Source organism: Lonchura striata, chromosome 11 (assembly GCF_046129695.1).
Source record: "Lonchura striata isolate bLonStr1 chromosome 11, bLonStr1.mat, whole genome shotgun sequence".
Lineage (NCBI taxonomy): Eukaryota > Metazoa > Chordata > Aves > Passeriformes > Estrildidae > Lonchura > Lonchura striata.
This window is the reverse complement of record NC_134613.1, coordinates 19,245,851-19,260,639: the sequence shown is the minus strand read 5'-3', so window position 1 is coordinate 19,260,639 and position 14,789 is coordinate 19,245,851. Positions and strand designations below refer to the sequence as shown.

General features: G+C 40.8%; 1 long non-coding RNA gene across 4 annotated transcripts in view; it reads right to left on the bottom strand.

The window, feature by feature from the left end:
- Positions 1 to 4,942: 4,942 nt before the first annotated feature.
- LOC110474476 (uncharacterized) overlaps positions 4,943 to 14,789 on the bottom strand; it is a 39,257-nt gene continuing 29,410 nt past the window's right edge. For 2 of the 4 annotated variants that reach the window (XR_002466078.2, XR_002466077.2), the window contains exons 5-7: positions 8,283 to 8,401; positions 7,196 to 7,504; positions 4,944 to 5,748 (exon numbers count right to left, since the gene is read on the bottom strand). This is a non-coding gene — a long non-coding RNA (uncharacterized LOC110474476). Of the gene's footprint in view, positions 5,749 to 7,195; positions 7,505 to 8,282; positions 8,402 to 14,789 lie in introns of all 4 variants that reach the window. The other 2 variants (XR_002466080.3, XR_002466081.2) reach the window with 2 other exon arrangements.

The window sequence follows — 14,789 nt, the reverse complement described above, 5'->3', positions numbered from 1 at the left end:
TGTCTGAAACCTTGTGTGACCAAGGTTCTTATAATTTATACAAAGCAGATGCCTGCTTAAATGCTTTACTCAAAGCTGTCATGGCCTCTACATCCAAGCAGTTAACAATAAATTACAAGGACTAATGGATTAGATTAAGATGCATGAAAACATTGTATATATTCTGAAGAATGATACTTCACCTACCAAAAAAAAAAAAAAAAAACTACCAGAAAAGAAACCCACCCCTGTGAATGTTTGGAAAGGAGAACAGATATATATTCCAGTTTAGTACTTTGCTGCTTGCCTTGGCTGAAATGCGGCGGCACAACAAAAGCAACCATCTGTGTTTAAACACAAAGGAAGAGACAAGCAAGTCTGTGTCAGTTTAAATTTATATTTTCCCTCAATGATGCTAATGTGAGTTTTAAGGCAGAGCAGAGCCCACAGGATGCCTAAGGATGTTTCTGGAAGATGAATGCATGTGTGGAAGATATACAGCTCAGGTCCAGGTGTGAGCTTCTGCAGGACTGGGGTTGTTCTGGGGAGAGGGTTTGCTGCTGGAGTACGATTCCTTCCTGAGCTTGTGTCCACTTCATAAACTTTGCCTCAATTCGAGAATAAAGATGAATAAGTTTCAGTTTGCTCTTTTTGTTGCATATATTAAAATGGACAAGGCTCCAGGCACAGTCTGTTGAGGGGGGTAATTGGAAGATTGCTCTAATAAATATCCTCTCTTCATTGTTTGAGAAGATGCAGGAGAGTTCTCAAGAACTGGAAACTCAGACATAGCTGCAGTCTAGAGTGGATACTTGCTAATACTGCTGCATAATAGAAGTACTGGGAGAATCTGAAAATAAAACAGGAAAAAATGAAATTTGCAGGCCAATTGGTGTTTTCAGATACAGTATCTTTACAAGAAATGCCAGTGGCACATTATCCAAACTTCAGAATAGAAGGATGGAATTATACAAATCAACACAGATTCACCAATAATTTAATTGAATTGAGTAAAGAAAAAAATCAAAGTCTGAAACATTCAAACTGCAGTTTTCCTGCCAAAGTCCTCCCCTTTTATTTCTGAGACAACTTTGGCTCTATCAAGAGCCAAACCAAGGCTCATTCTTATCTTATCTAGAGTAAGCTGACTGCACCATATTGGTAATATTCATGCCCATAGTAAAACTGGAGCTACAAAAAGCTGAAAAATTTGGGGGCAGCTGGCACATCAATGTCCCCAACCCACCGCAAATATCTGCAAGGGCTGTTTCCTCTATATGCATCCTGTACAAGGATTGAGAGTCATGAGAAATATTCTTTTTTTTTTTTTATCTTTCAACCAACTCACTTATGTTTAATTTATACAGAAGTAGGTACAGCCTCCTTCAGCACCAGAGCATTAGGGTGTTTTTAATGAATAACTTACAAGAAACAGTCACCTGCTAACAGGTCAGCCTCCCTTTTGTGTTTCAGTCTAGTTTCATTAGTAAAGAAAAAAGGGTCTTTGATTGGATTAATGGAAATAGAACCACAGGGTTTAAATTATAAAGTATCCAGTGGTTATTTCTAGTAGCTCCTACTTTTAACTGGGATCATGATTTTTATCATCTCAGGCTCAAAGCTTTTGTATTTGACTGCCTTGGACTGCAACATGGAAAGGTTTTGCTTTAGCAGAAATCACATTTCATCTTTCTCTCTTTAGTGATGCAGCTAAACAGCCTCTGGCTTTAAGGCTATCACCCCTACTTGATCCCTGAGCTGCTGGGCTTGCTCTCAACAGAAACTTCTGAGCAGGCTCCCTTTGGTTGTTTGCTTTTTTCTCCCCTCCACTCTCCTCCTCCTCCTCATATCCCTGCACCACCACCTTCCAGCGAGAGGCTATTTTTATTTATGTATTTATTTCTTTCCATTGAAACTGCAATATCTGGAGGTGGCTACAGGCAGGACACAGAGCCATATGCTCTGCCTAACTTATATAAACAGCGTCCTGGGTGACAGCCTTTCCTGGCCCATCTGCAGCTGCCAGGGAATCCATTATTTTTCTGGTCCCTGGGGAGAAAAAGTTCTTGAGCATCATTACTCCTAGGCAAATGTAACTGACTCTACCATGCACCCTAATTTGCTTGCCATAATTATAGGTCGCTCACCCCCCTTTGCTATTTATAAACCTTTTTTATTTATTTTTTGTACTTATCAATAATGAATGGAGGCTAGTGAATCATGGGGCTGTAAATTTGAATATTATGAAAATGCTAATAACAAGGTATCATAGGCAGCAGCACCCAGGTCTTATCAGCTGGTCAGATGCTCTATTAAGCAGCCAGTGAGGAGTTCAAGCAAATTGGTTATGTTAACGTCCTGTAGTACTTGTGGAAGATGAGGAGTTAGCAATCAATTTTTTTTTTCCTTCTTCTTCCCAGGCTGCAAGCCGACAAGGCAAATTTATATTCCTCCTATTCTATGGGACCCCAGCTTGCAAGAGGGGCAAGGTGAAAATGCAAGAGGCTACCAAGAGCTTTCTGAGATCTAATTGAAAGGTGCAACTGAAAAAGCTGCTGGGAGGGCAAAGGGCTGAGCAAGGAACAAATAAAGAAATATATAAATAAGCAAACAAGCCCCAAAACAATGGGAATGAGGCATTCTCCCCCATTCATTCAGCTGACAGTGCTTTTGCAACTTAAACCTGTTTTATTAATTATGTTTGACATTTCCTTAATTAGTTTCATTTACATCCCATCAGCCCCTACCAGACGATTGCCCCATACATCATTTCACCAGAGGACTGAGATGCCTACAGAATTACAAAAACACCCCCCTCACTGCAACCCTCAGTAACTCATCACTGTATATTTCACAGATTTTGAGAATTAATCTTTTCACCTCCTATTTCTCTTCAAAAATATATGGACATTTCATCTTTTTTTTTAATTATTATTAATTTTTAAAAGGAATATGATGTGGGACTAAATTTCTAGTTTCCTTCCATACATATAGTTTGCTTTGTTTCACAGTTCTTGTGTATCCTGACATTGACAAAATATGGACTCTAGTGAAGGATCCAATTCCATGGACTCTGCCTTGACTCCAGAGCCCTGCTAGTAACCCCAGTGCTTTTCCCAGTTAGCTCTAGAAACTCAGAATATTTTAATTTATGGAGCAATCCTTGCGCCCCATATGCAGGTTTCCATATATTGATTAATTTCTACAGGAGCAACGACAGACTTTTTACAACTTTAGTAAGAATGAAAGGATTTTTTTTTGTTGTTGTTGTTTCATGCCATTGCTCAGAGCTCTGGCGTGTTTGTCCTACCTCTCTCTCCATCCCCTCCAGGGGCTGGTGCGTGCGCTGTCACTCTGCACATCGAGCAGCCAGACACAGGACTGGCATTAGAGGCAGGCATTTTAAAAGTACGCACTATTTGAAAATCAGCTTTGTGCAAAGAGCAGAGCACCTCACAGCTTAGCACGAGGAGCATTTCTTTCTGTCTGGGAGCTGCACAGCCAAAATCAGGCGGTGCTGCCTGAGGAAATCCAATCTCCTGGCGGAGCAGAGCCCTGCGTGCCCGACCTGGAGCCACCTGGCAGGAGGCTGGCGCTGCTGGGGCTGTCAGATGTCTGGTGCAGAACGGGGCTCTGCTGCCCAGCACTCGGCACACGGCGACTGCCTGATCCTGGCTGGGGTGAAGTGACAACCTGTTTTTGCTAATCCCAGAACGTGCTACCCGGAGCTGTCATTTCAGAGTCATCACGCGCTCTGTTGATATCGCTGAAGTTAATCATGCAGAAGGAAAAAGCTTGTATTAAAGCAGATAATTATTCCCCAATTCCTTAATAATACATGCAAAGGAAAGTGATTCTTATTGTCTTGGCAGACTGTGATATTTCAGCACATTTTTTGTTCAATATTGATGCCCAGGTATCTTTCCTCCTTTGCACCACCTGGGTCAGGATTGTTACAGTGTCTGAGAGGTTTTTTTACTGTGAACTGCTACACCTTATACTCAGCCCATACTTACATTGTAACATTGGCACAGTGGGAGCTAATTGACACAAGTAACCAGGTTATCTTGATTGATTTGAGAAGTTCATCCAATTAAAAAGGCAGCTGAGGAGATGTTGTCCCTATCCAACCACCCACCCTTGCAAGGGCTGTCCAGATCTGTGGTAACAGCAGTGCAGGGATCTGCCAGCTCAAGCCCTCCCAATACAAATACCAGATGGACTTATAAGCCCCAATAAAAGAAATATTAATACAACATATGGAAATATATTCACTAAAAGAAACAGACTCAAAGAAATATTGATGTGCTTGCTTTCTCAGTGGGACTCATTTGCTAGGGCAGAGTTTGCTGCAGTCTCTTAACCACATTCTCAGCCCTTTTGGCTCTGGGGCCAGGTCACGTGAAGCCAGGCAGATATTTCTGAGCTTTCAACAGGATCCAGATGTCACAGATGCTCCTAGTGCTCTGTCCTCTCCAACCTTCACATGGATGGCCCTAGCCTGGGTTATAACCAACTGTCTCCTCAAATTAAGTCTGCCCAAAACTTTAAGCCTTCACTTTAATAAAATTCTCTCAGCCCTCAACCCTCGGAGGGGAGGCAGAGGGGAGAAGATGGGGGAATAACGTTCTCGTTTCACCACAGAGGTTATTACATCTGTGCTTTGGGAAGCAACAGACATCAGGGCTAGAGTTCCACAGTTGGACTAGACATAGAGAAAAAATCTTGCAATTTGTTCTGAAACCAGAGAAATTTCATCCTGTTTTGGAAGCCTTCCAGGTAAAAGCCATGTCTGGGACCCTCTCCAGATTTTCTGCAAAGCACTGGCTGTTTCATTTCCAGATCATTTCAACCCTCAAGATCAAAGGGAGCCTGATTTTAAAAGCAGGAATTAAGTACTGGTGAAGAAGAAGAAGGCAGTTTTAACTTCGCTGTAACCATACACACAATTCACAGAGGAGTTTCATCAAAAAGTTTGGGGGGTGCTGGTTTTGTTTTGTTGTTTGCTTCTTGCTTCATTCCTTTCCTTGTTCTCTCTTATCTGTGATCCAAGACACTGCAAGAATATGGGTGTGAGAGGAATATGAAGCAGATTGTAGGGAAAAGGCTGATAAGTCCATTCAAAATTTGCTGGTGTTTTTCTTTCTCAAGAATTCAGCTCAGAAGCTGTTCAGAGGAAATTTGGAGAGATGAAGATGGGGGGTGAAATGCACATCCCTGTGGGACCACAAACAGCCCTGGGTGTTGTTCTTTGGGCTCTGGCTTCATAAAGTGGTTCTTTTTGAGCAAGGTTTGCTCCTTTTTAATAATGTCCTCTTCTGTCATTGATGCTTTTTCATGGCAGGTTAACCTCAAAGGGTTTAGATCATTTCCCAGCTTTCTTGTTTGGATTCCACTACAAACACACGAACACACACCCCAGACCCTCCAGTTCAATTGTGAATAGGTAAAAACCTCTGCTAAAGTAGTTTGGTAGATTTATCAGCTGCTGCTGGGGCTTCAGATTTATCTCAAATAGCATCAAATGACCAAAAAAGAAAAAAAAATCAAAATATTTTTCTGTCACATGCTGTCATACATTGTCAGGGAACCTTGTGCTGTAGCTGCAGTGAAGTTGAATCTGATTAAAAGATCAGCAAACAAGGCAGGTTGAGGGGAATTTGATCTCATCATTGCTATGCCTGGAAATACCTGTCATCTTCTAGGTTGTCCTGCACTGTGACACTCTTTCTTATCCAGTTTGCCAATGGACATTCATGGTGACATTCTCTGCAAGCAAAAAAGGGGAAAATAAAAAGGAAAAAGAGGGATTTGAACCATACCAATTTTATTTTCAAGTTCTGTATTTTTATTCCTCTGAGATCAAGTCTAAACATAAATACCAATTATCAGAGCTACAGACAAATGAATAATTTGTTTTAAAACAATCCTGATTTATTCAAATGAGAGTAGAGGTGAAATTAGAGCTATGCAGGATATTATGTTAAAAAGCACACGCACACAAAAAGAAAACAAAATGTCTAATTTTAACATAGTGTTGTTATCTGTGATTAATGATTTCCGTGGGTGTATAACTCTTATGCAAAAATGCCATGTAATCATGTACATATTTGATTAAATAGCTTAATTTGTGTTCATTTAAAAAAAAAATAAAATAAAGCCAAATAAGCTAGATAATGAGTGGGCGTGTTGTAGGAAAAGCAGATGGGATTTGAGGCACTAGCTGTGTTCAAAGGAAGCCACCAATTTCACTTCAAGAATATTTGCGTATGAAAGCTGATATTTTCTAGAAACATTCATGAGTAGAACACAGAGGGAAATTTTGCCAAATTCTGCTGTTTTTAATGAAGGCAAGCGGGGGGGAAAAAAAAGTTCAGCTGAGCCCAGTTAAATTCCCACTCCATAGGAAGAGCATCTTTATTTATTTATTTTTCTATATTTACTGGCAATGTTTTCTTTCTCTGAGTCAATTATACCTAAAGCATCCTTTTGTTTACTTCTGAGCCTCTGACAACAACCTCCCCTTTCTTTGCCTTCACCTGTGGAATTAAATACTTACTTTTCATCACACAGTAAAAAAGACACCTCCCCAGACTGGAAATAATGGGATTCTTTGGTGGTAAAGCTGTGTAAATCACAGTGTCAAATGAATGGACAAAGCTTTAATGGGGCTAATAAACACGTCCCTCTGTATTGAGCAAGGGGACTTTTTATGAAAATGATCAAATAAAGTAATAAAAAAGAAGGGGCTTCCCCTCTGGGTTTATGAGCTCTCTTGTTACACATCATGTATGACACACTGACTGGCAGAATATATGATGGACTGTCATACATTGCAGAATGACTTCAATTAGGATGATAAGATGACAAGTTCCCATAGTTCATATCTGGGTTGGCTGTGAGGGTTTTTTTTCAACGGGGCTCTTACTTTGACCTCTTTCTTTCTAATGTTTGATATGAAATTTAAAGGGCCGGTTGAGGTCATAGGAGACAAAATATGACTTATGTCAGGGGAGGGAGAGGAAGGCCACTTGTTTCTTTGTTTTCTCTTATATCCATGGGTAGGATCCTGTAATTCAGCGTCTGACTCACTATTGAAAATAATTAATGCCAACAGTTCAACCCACACTCATAACTCCAGAATTATAAACCAACACGTACAGCCTGCCACTCAAAACTGACTGCAAAAATCACTGTAAACCCCCCAAAAACCTACCAGCAAATCTGGAGGCACATCCAACAAGATGACACATGATCCAACATCCACGAGTGTCACTTATTTGCTTTATACTGACCAGTCCTGCATGTGGAATCACACGGAAATGTCTGTATTTCTGCGGGGTTAAGACTGATTTGGACCCATAAAGACACACTGGAAGAAGCAGAAAGCTGAGATAATTTGCATTTCTGGGATTTTCCAGCCAAAACCTTGATTTGAATCACTCTATTTGGCTGATATAGGTAGGAAACTTGAAGGGGTTGTGCCTGAGATGGATGGTGAGGCAATGCTGTCAGCACTTTAAACCTTAGGGAAGAAGAAAAAAAAGGTATAAATTAGGAAGTACTTAGAATTTATGGACAGTTTTGAGGGTCTGAAAAACTTCACATGTTAAAAGAATAACCCCCAAAACAGCTGGTGTAAAAGCCCTCCTTTTAGGGCTATTTTAGGGTTTTTTAAAGGACTATGTTCCAACGGTCATCAAGACCAAATATTGCTCTTGTAAGACCTACATATAATGCTACTGGGTCAGGCTCAATCTCAGACTGCTTCTTCTGTGGCAGGTATAAAACAGACAGAATGAAGATGGAAAGCTGTTCATCCTCAGCAGGGCTAAGCAAGCTCCCTGATATTGCTGATGCTGAGGACCATCATCTGCCTGACCCCAGGGATGCTCCCTGGCTGGACAGCATCTCCTCACCCACTCAGCCTCTGACATTTTACATGGTTGCATGATTTGAAGCAGCCCACCAACCTGGAAAAGGAAAATGCTTTCCAATGGAAGATCGCATATTTTCCAGGTGGCCTATTCTGCGGATTCAGCGTTATTGCAGAGGATTTGCCTTTAAGTCAAAAAATTGCTTGTGTACGAGTCTCAAAAGCGAATCAGTAAGTGGAAGGAGTGGGATAATGGAGGCACTTATCTCTGCACAAAGGCACAAGTTTGATTTGCATAGATCCTGGCAGGAGTGACTCTGACTTTGAAGAATGGCACATGTCATGGAACGGCCACAGCAAAGATTGTAACTCAAACACATTGGAAAAGAAAAGCCTCGCTGGGTAGAAACTGAATAGCAAAACTCACTTCACTTCTCCTTAGCTCTGAAAAGCCACAAATATCAGGAGGTTCCAGAAAGAATTTCCTGGCATCTACTCCTTGGGATAAATCGAGGTCTAAATCTAGGCTAATGTGCCCAGAAGCGCCTGTTGAAGGAAAAAGAGAAAGAGAAAAGAAAGGAATAAATGGGGAAAATTCAGCTGAGTTTAATCTGAAGAGTATATCCATCACCAAAAATGATACAAATCAGCTATTACTGGATCATGCAAAGGCAACTCCACTACCTGTGATCCTTCCTTCGCTTTCTAAACCTCTTTTCAGCCCAGCCTAATGAATTGTCAGAACTGTCAGACAGCTCCAAGGAATGACAAATGTCTATGATTTGCTGCTGCTACTTTGCTGAAAACACCTGATGTATATAGTCCTGAAATCCTCTGGTTTGTATTAAAGGCAAGTGTAAGCTGAAGGAATTGGTGTACATGTGGAGTTATTTTCTTTCCTTTTACATAAATGTAGCTTAACAAAAATAATATGATAAAAGAAAGTTCAGACTGAACATTAAAGTACTCCTAAATCAGGAAATGTAAAAAAAATAAAGCAGAAAATACAGCCTCAACCATGGCCCATTTTGAACATTTTACAATCCCATATTTAATTATATTACTTAATATTGTACATAATAGCTCTCTGTGACCTGATATAAAGCTTACAATGATATATCTCCATACTTGCTTTATGTTTTCTTAATCAGAATTATAGATAATGCAACACAAAGCATTCTAACTCCACAAAGAAATTGTTTGACACACAATAAGATCAGTCAAATAATTAATCTGACAAATATCAGAGTTTGAGTTAAACAGGCTCCAAACATTTATTAACTTGCAGCCAGATTCTGTGAACATTTGTCATTGACTTAAATGGGTCTAAGATTTCACTTCTTGACGAGTGACAGGCCCTGATGGGTATTTAGTAATTTCTGCTATACCAGATTGGCACTGTACTTAATACATTTGCTAATTCTGTCATAGAACTTACTCTCTATAACATTCCCCTGCATCTTCCCTAAAGAAACTCTTGTGAATCTGTCCCTTCAATAACACATACACAAAAAACATAGCTTTGAAAAACAGACAGTACTAGTCTTGCCTAATTAGTCACTTGTCCAGCACTGTAATGCATCTAGAAAAGGTTCCAATTGACTGGGAGAATAATTTTTGCTGGTTCAATGCTTGTTGGATATTTTCACAACAATCACTTTGTTTATATGACTTTACAGGAAGAAGAGAGAGAGACAACCGTGGCACTACCCTTGAAGGTAACAGACACTGAGAGGCTGATCTGAGTAAGGTTGGGAGTGTCACAAATTGTGTTTCTCAGCTGAAAGACTGGAGACAAAACACTGAGGTTTCAGCAAGCTGAACCAACTGTGCAGGAACCAAGTAGAGCTGATCCTTCCTCTCACTGTCACAACCTGTCTGTGACAGGTTTACTGCCACAGACTGAGCTGCCTGGGAAGAGAGTCCAGACTCAAAACACTGCTAAAAGTAGGAATCTGAATCAGAAACATGAGGACATTTTGCCATATTTCTTTAGACCACCTCATTTCCACATTGGAAAGAAAAATCTACCACTGTTTGTAGATTAAAAGGCAATGCCAACCACCCCCCTGCAAGTGTGCACAGTGATCTCCATGAATGGTAGAGCCAAGGGTGATGCTTTAAAGATGGAAAATGAGGTTGAGCTAGGTCTTGATGTTTTATCAACTTCATTAATGCGTCAGGCTCTCTGCAAGCCAAGAGCATACTCAAGTCTTATTTCCCAATGAATCAGGCCTAGTCCAAAAAGAAAATACTTACCCAGCCCTTGTAAGTCTAATTAAAGGGAGGGGTGGGAGAAAAAAAAACAACAAAAAAAAGCCTACAACATTTGAATTGATTAATTGACTCACATGAAAGGCTGTAAAATGGAAGGCCCCTGTGCTGTGTGTCTTATAATAAAGCTCCCCTGGCACACGCTTGCACAGCTGCTACCTTGGTGTGGATGTCTGCAGATGATACAACATTGCCATCTCTCTGGATATCATCCCAACCAACACATTCCTCCTCAAACCACTCCTGTGAGCCACTCCTGTGAGCCAGACAGGGAACTGGGGCTCAGAGAATGCAGATAAAGACCTGCAAGGCATCAAGCTTGCTGGCACCTATTGAAGTCCAGAGCAATCAAGCCTCTAAACGGGGGTCAAGCACTGGAGAATTTCATCTAGGACGCTTTGCCCTCTGTGGTCAGCTCCAATTAATCAGGGCATGGAAAACAGGTCCCCACATATTAAGTGGCTGTCTAAATACTGGCATCCTGCCTCCTCTCCCTTATGAGCAGATGTGGGTTTGGGCCAAGCCTGCCTGAGTGAAGGTATTGGGCTGTCATCCCCCGTGCTGTCACGTCAAAGGACGTTGATGGGACTGTGTGAGGATCTCCCAGAGCATCAGTGCTGCTGGATAACAAAGGGAGGCTGGTGCTTTCTCAGCAATCAGAGATGAGCTCCCAAAAGCAGCCTCAGCAAAGGGCAGGAGGAAGCTCTGAAACACTGCTGGTCCCATAGATGAGCTGCAAATGAAGATGTGTATACCCAGGCAGCAGGAATAATGAGAAATGTATGCCAAGGAGATTACTGGGTTTCTCTGTTAGATTAACTCTAGTTTGACAGTGGTTCGGTTTGGGAAATCCTGTATGATTTAAGAATAAGAATTCTTCTCTAAGTGGCCTAAAACTCGCTGCTATATCATCACTTGCTGTTGTCAAATAAATAATCATGCGAAATCAGCTGCAGAGAAAAGTCTGCTGTAGAAGAGAGTTCATGCATGACATATGATATATCTTTTCACAGGGACAGATACATCTTTCTTACAGCCAGCATGCAGCTTCCTTCACTGCACCTTCCCTCCCATCCAAATCACCTCAAATAAATGTGAGTTCTGCTGTGTTCACAGTAATTCCTTCATTTTTAAACACATAATGGAAATGTATAACTAGTCCTCATAAAAATTTATATCTCAATTCGTCCCTTTAATTTATAACAGGCCCTCCAGGCAGTTATTATTCAAACATTAATAAAATGCCTATGGATCACCAAAAGCATCAATTTTCAGATCCACCTCCCCTCCTATTTGTACATATATAAAGCCAGATTAGAGTTAATGCCACTTCTGTGTCTAACAACAATTACGCCTTTAATAAGATAGGAACAAATGATATATTATCTTAATCATGTTAGGAATTTGAGTTCTTTCCATGAAACAAAGTTGAATTTTTTATGCCCTTTGTGACAATTGTTACTTAACAGCCTATGTGTTTGGATATTGCAGTTTATGCAAATGTTCATGTTCTATAAATTTTAGATTTATCTCAATTTATCATTCCACATGTTCTAATATACAGACATTATGGTTTAGCGTCTGACTCTGCACACAGTCTAAAATATGATTAGAATACCTTTCACTTATTTATAACATGGAAAAAAGCATGGAGCTGGAGGGGGCGGGGTGGGGGGGGGGGGATAGCTGTTTTAGAGGAAAGATCCTCCACTTCCATAAATCCATGTACTGTGCAGAGCTGCAAAAGCCATCTTGGAATTTGGTCTGCCATTAACTAACAGCTGAATTTCAAAGGAGTGAGGTTTTTAAGGGAACTCTTCATTCTGTTCTCTAAAATCAGTCACAAGTTCATTGTATATCACACTTTAACAACTCTTACTCAGGAGAGTAATTATAACTAATATGAGCTTTCCCATAAAGAGACAAGGAGACAACTTGCATGCACAACTGTTTTTGGATTGAAGCCATTTTAGAGGATCATTAGGATCATAAAGATTTGTAGGAAAGAAAGCCCTGGTATTTTTCATTTTTCTGCTGGGAGATGTAAAGCTCCTTGAATTTGGAGAGGAGAGCAAGAAAAGTACATCTTAGGCCATAGTTTCATTCTGCAAAAATCACTACAGTTGGATTGACCTCAAAGAAACAATAGAAAATTATGTAATCTGAGAAGCTGGACCTTTGCACAGACATGAAAAATAATAAAGAAAATACAAAAGACCCCCCCACAAAACAAACAAACAAAAAACCTAACTACACTCTGATTTGAGGTCCAAAGCAGGTTAAATTTACTCTTAGACTTCATCCACAGGAACTCACAGTGATGTTTCAAGTGGGTGCTGAGCTAAGGGGAATTTTCAGGAATGGAGCTGCTGTTGTGGTTTCTTCACACCAACACAGAGAACGGGCAGGAATTCAGCTGTACCATCTCGCCTTCATGATGGAACCTGTGTTGCACCCAGGCTTCAGCTGTCCAGGAAATCTGTGTCCTTCAGAGAGCTGGCAGCATTGACCTGGAGGGTTTTGTGGCGTGTCTCCCCACCCCTGCCAGCGGGAAATTCCCGTTTGTGCACCGAAGGGTCTCTGCATTTCCTGGGCAGTGGAGAAAAAGCTGATGGAGATCCAGGGAGGGACCAAAACTAAAGTGAACCCCATTAAGACAGGAACTGCCTTCCTGTGTGTTTCATTATTAATACTGAGTTCAATTACTCTGATTTCTTCTGTTGATGAATTAGTAGCACCAGAATCAAGTCCCTGGCTGATACCCATTTGTCTTTGCTTATAAGTGCTAATGTGATCCTGTTCCTTTAAAATCAAACCCCTGCTTCAGTCACTTTACATCTTTGCAACACTAACTGTCTTTTCGCTAATTGGTTCTGTGTAAATGAAACAAGCTGAAAAACACTGTGGCACCAATAAATATTAATAAGTTATTGTTTGTTTTCTTTACCTTGCTTATGAATTCATACAAAGACAGTGCTAAGACATTAACTCCAGTCTATTAATTGCCACCTGATAATTGCCACCTGATACTTTTCTCCTGGATAATTAGGTACCCATTAGTTCTAATCAAGTAGTTACTTAATTATTGCAGTAATTAGTCTAATGGACTAGCAAATTGAAGCTTTATCACTTTTGGATACTTAATGTTCCTGACAGAGTACTTCACAAGTGTCAGGGTTCCTGATTCAGCAACCTGCCATTGATGAACCCCCTGCTGCCATCTCCACCCACCCACGCTGCTCCCCGGACACACACAGCACAAGTTGGGTGTGTGAAGCCAGAGGCAACGTAAATTTGAGCCCCTGTTCCTTCTGGTTCCCCTTCCCACCCCTGCCTATGCCTCCCCTCCTGTGCTCTTACTGCTCAGCTCATTCCACGCCAAAAGAACTTTGTTGGGAAATTAAATAACATCTTGGCATGGAGATCATATGCATTAGGCTGCACAGCAGCGTGAGTCAAAGGAAGGAGCTAATGTTGGCAGGTGTGGGAAGAAAAAAGCAACTGTGAGGGGAGAAATAATAAGGAGTGTTCATGAATACTCATATACAGCCCTGCTTGGAAAGGGAAAGGAAGAGGAGCAAAGCAGACTGGTGGTAAATGAAGGCATGGCTCCAAGGGCTGGGACTGGTAATAGGTCTCTCCTTCATCTCCAAATTGGAGGTGCAAATATAACAGGGATTTTTAGTGAATATACAATGAATATACAAATACGGAAAGTATTTTTTATTCTGCCCATGGCCTCTGTATCCCAGAACTGGTGAGCCAGAGGCCATTTCTCTGCCCCATAGTTTTATTGTTAATATCACAGTTCTAACTAGGCTCTCAATCCCACAGTTCTATAACATTCCACTGAGAAATGCCATCCTCACCCCTGTACTCTATGTCCTCATCCAAGCATTGTCTTGTGCACTGTGCTTGCTTTTGAATATTGTGCTTGAGAAGGATACAACATGCACAGACATTTAGAAACATTAAATGTGAATTTATCTCTCCCACTGATCATCTGATGCAGATTCTCTCCTGTTTCTTCATGTCAGATTTGTATCAGAATTGATCATCAAACCCTTTGGCAAGTGTCATCTGTCCCAGACGCTGCAACGTGTAACATATAAGCATTCATTGTACTGGGAAGGGGAAAAAAAGATTGATCCTGACCAGAAATAAAGAGGCTAATTCCATTCAATAAAAGCTTGACAACTTGCTAATGATTAAACTACTTCACATATGTGGTAAGATTATGTATTCTGAAATAGATGTATTTATCTGTCTTGATCAAATAGCTCCTGTTTCCATTGCTGCTAACAGCAGAGCACAGTCTCAGATATTACCCAGAGAAACAGGCTCTGGAACATGCCCTGGGTGGGTCCTGCTGGAGCCTGCTGGGTTTCCAAACAACCAGGAACCTTTTATGGATGGCAAGGTACAGGTTGGTGGCACTGAGGAGAAATTAGTGGTGTTCACCTGGGTTTTGACCTACTATGGAATTGGAACAAGGGCAAGTTGTGGGTCAGATGTCTCTTATGTGTCAAAAGCTGTGTAATTTATAATTTAGGTTACCACACAGAGATCAGAGTCCCCTAGACTACCATTTAATCCATACTCACAGACCAAATTAAACCCTACATCCTCATAAAATAAGGAACTTATTTTACTTATTGAC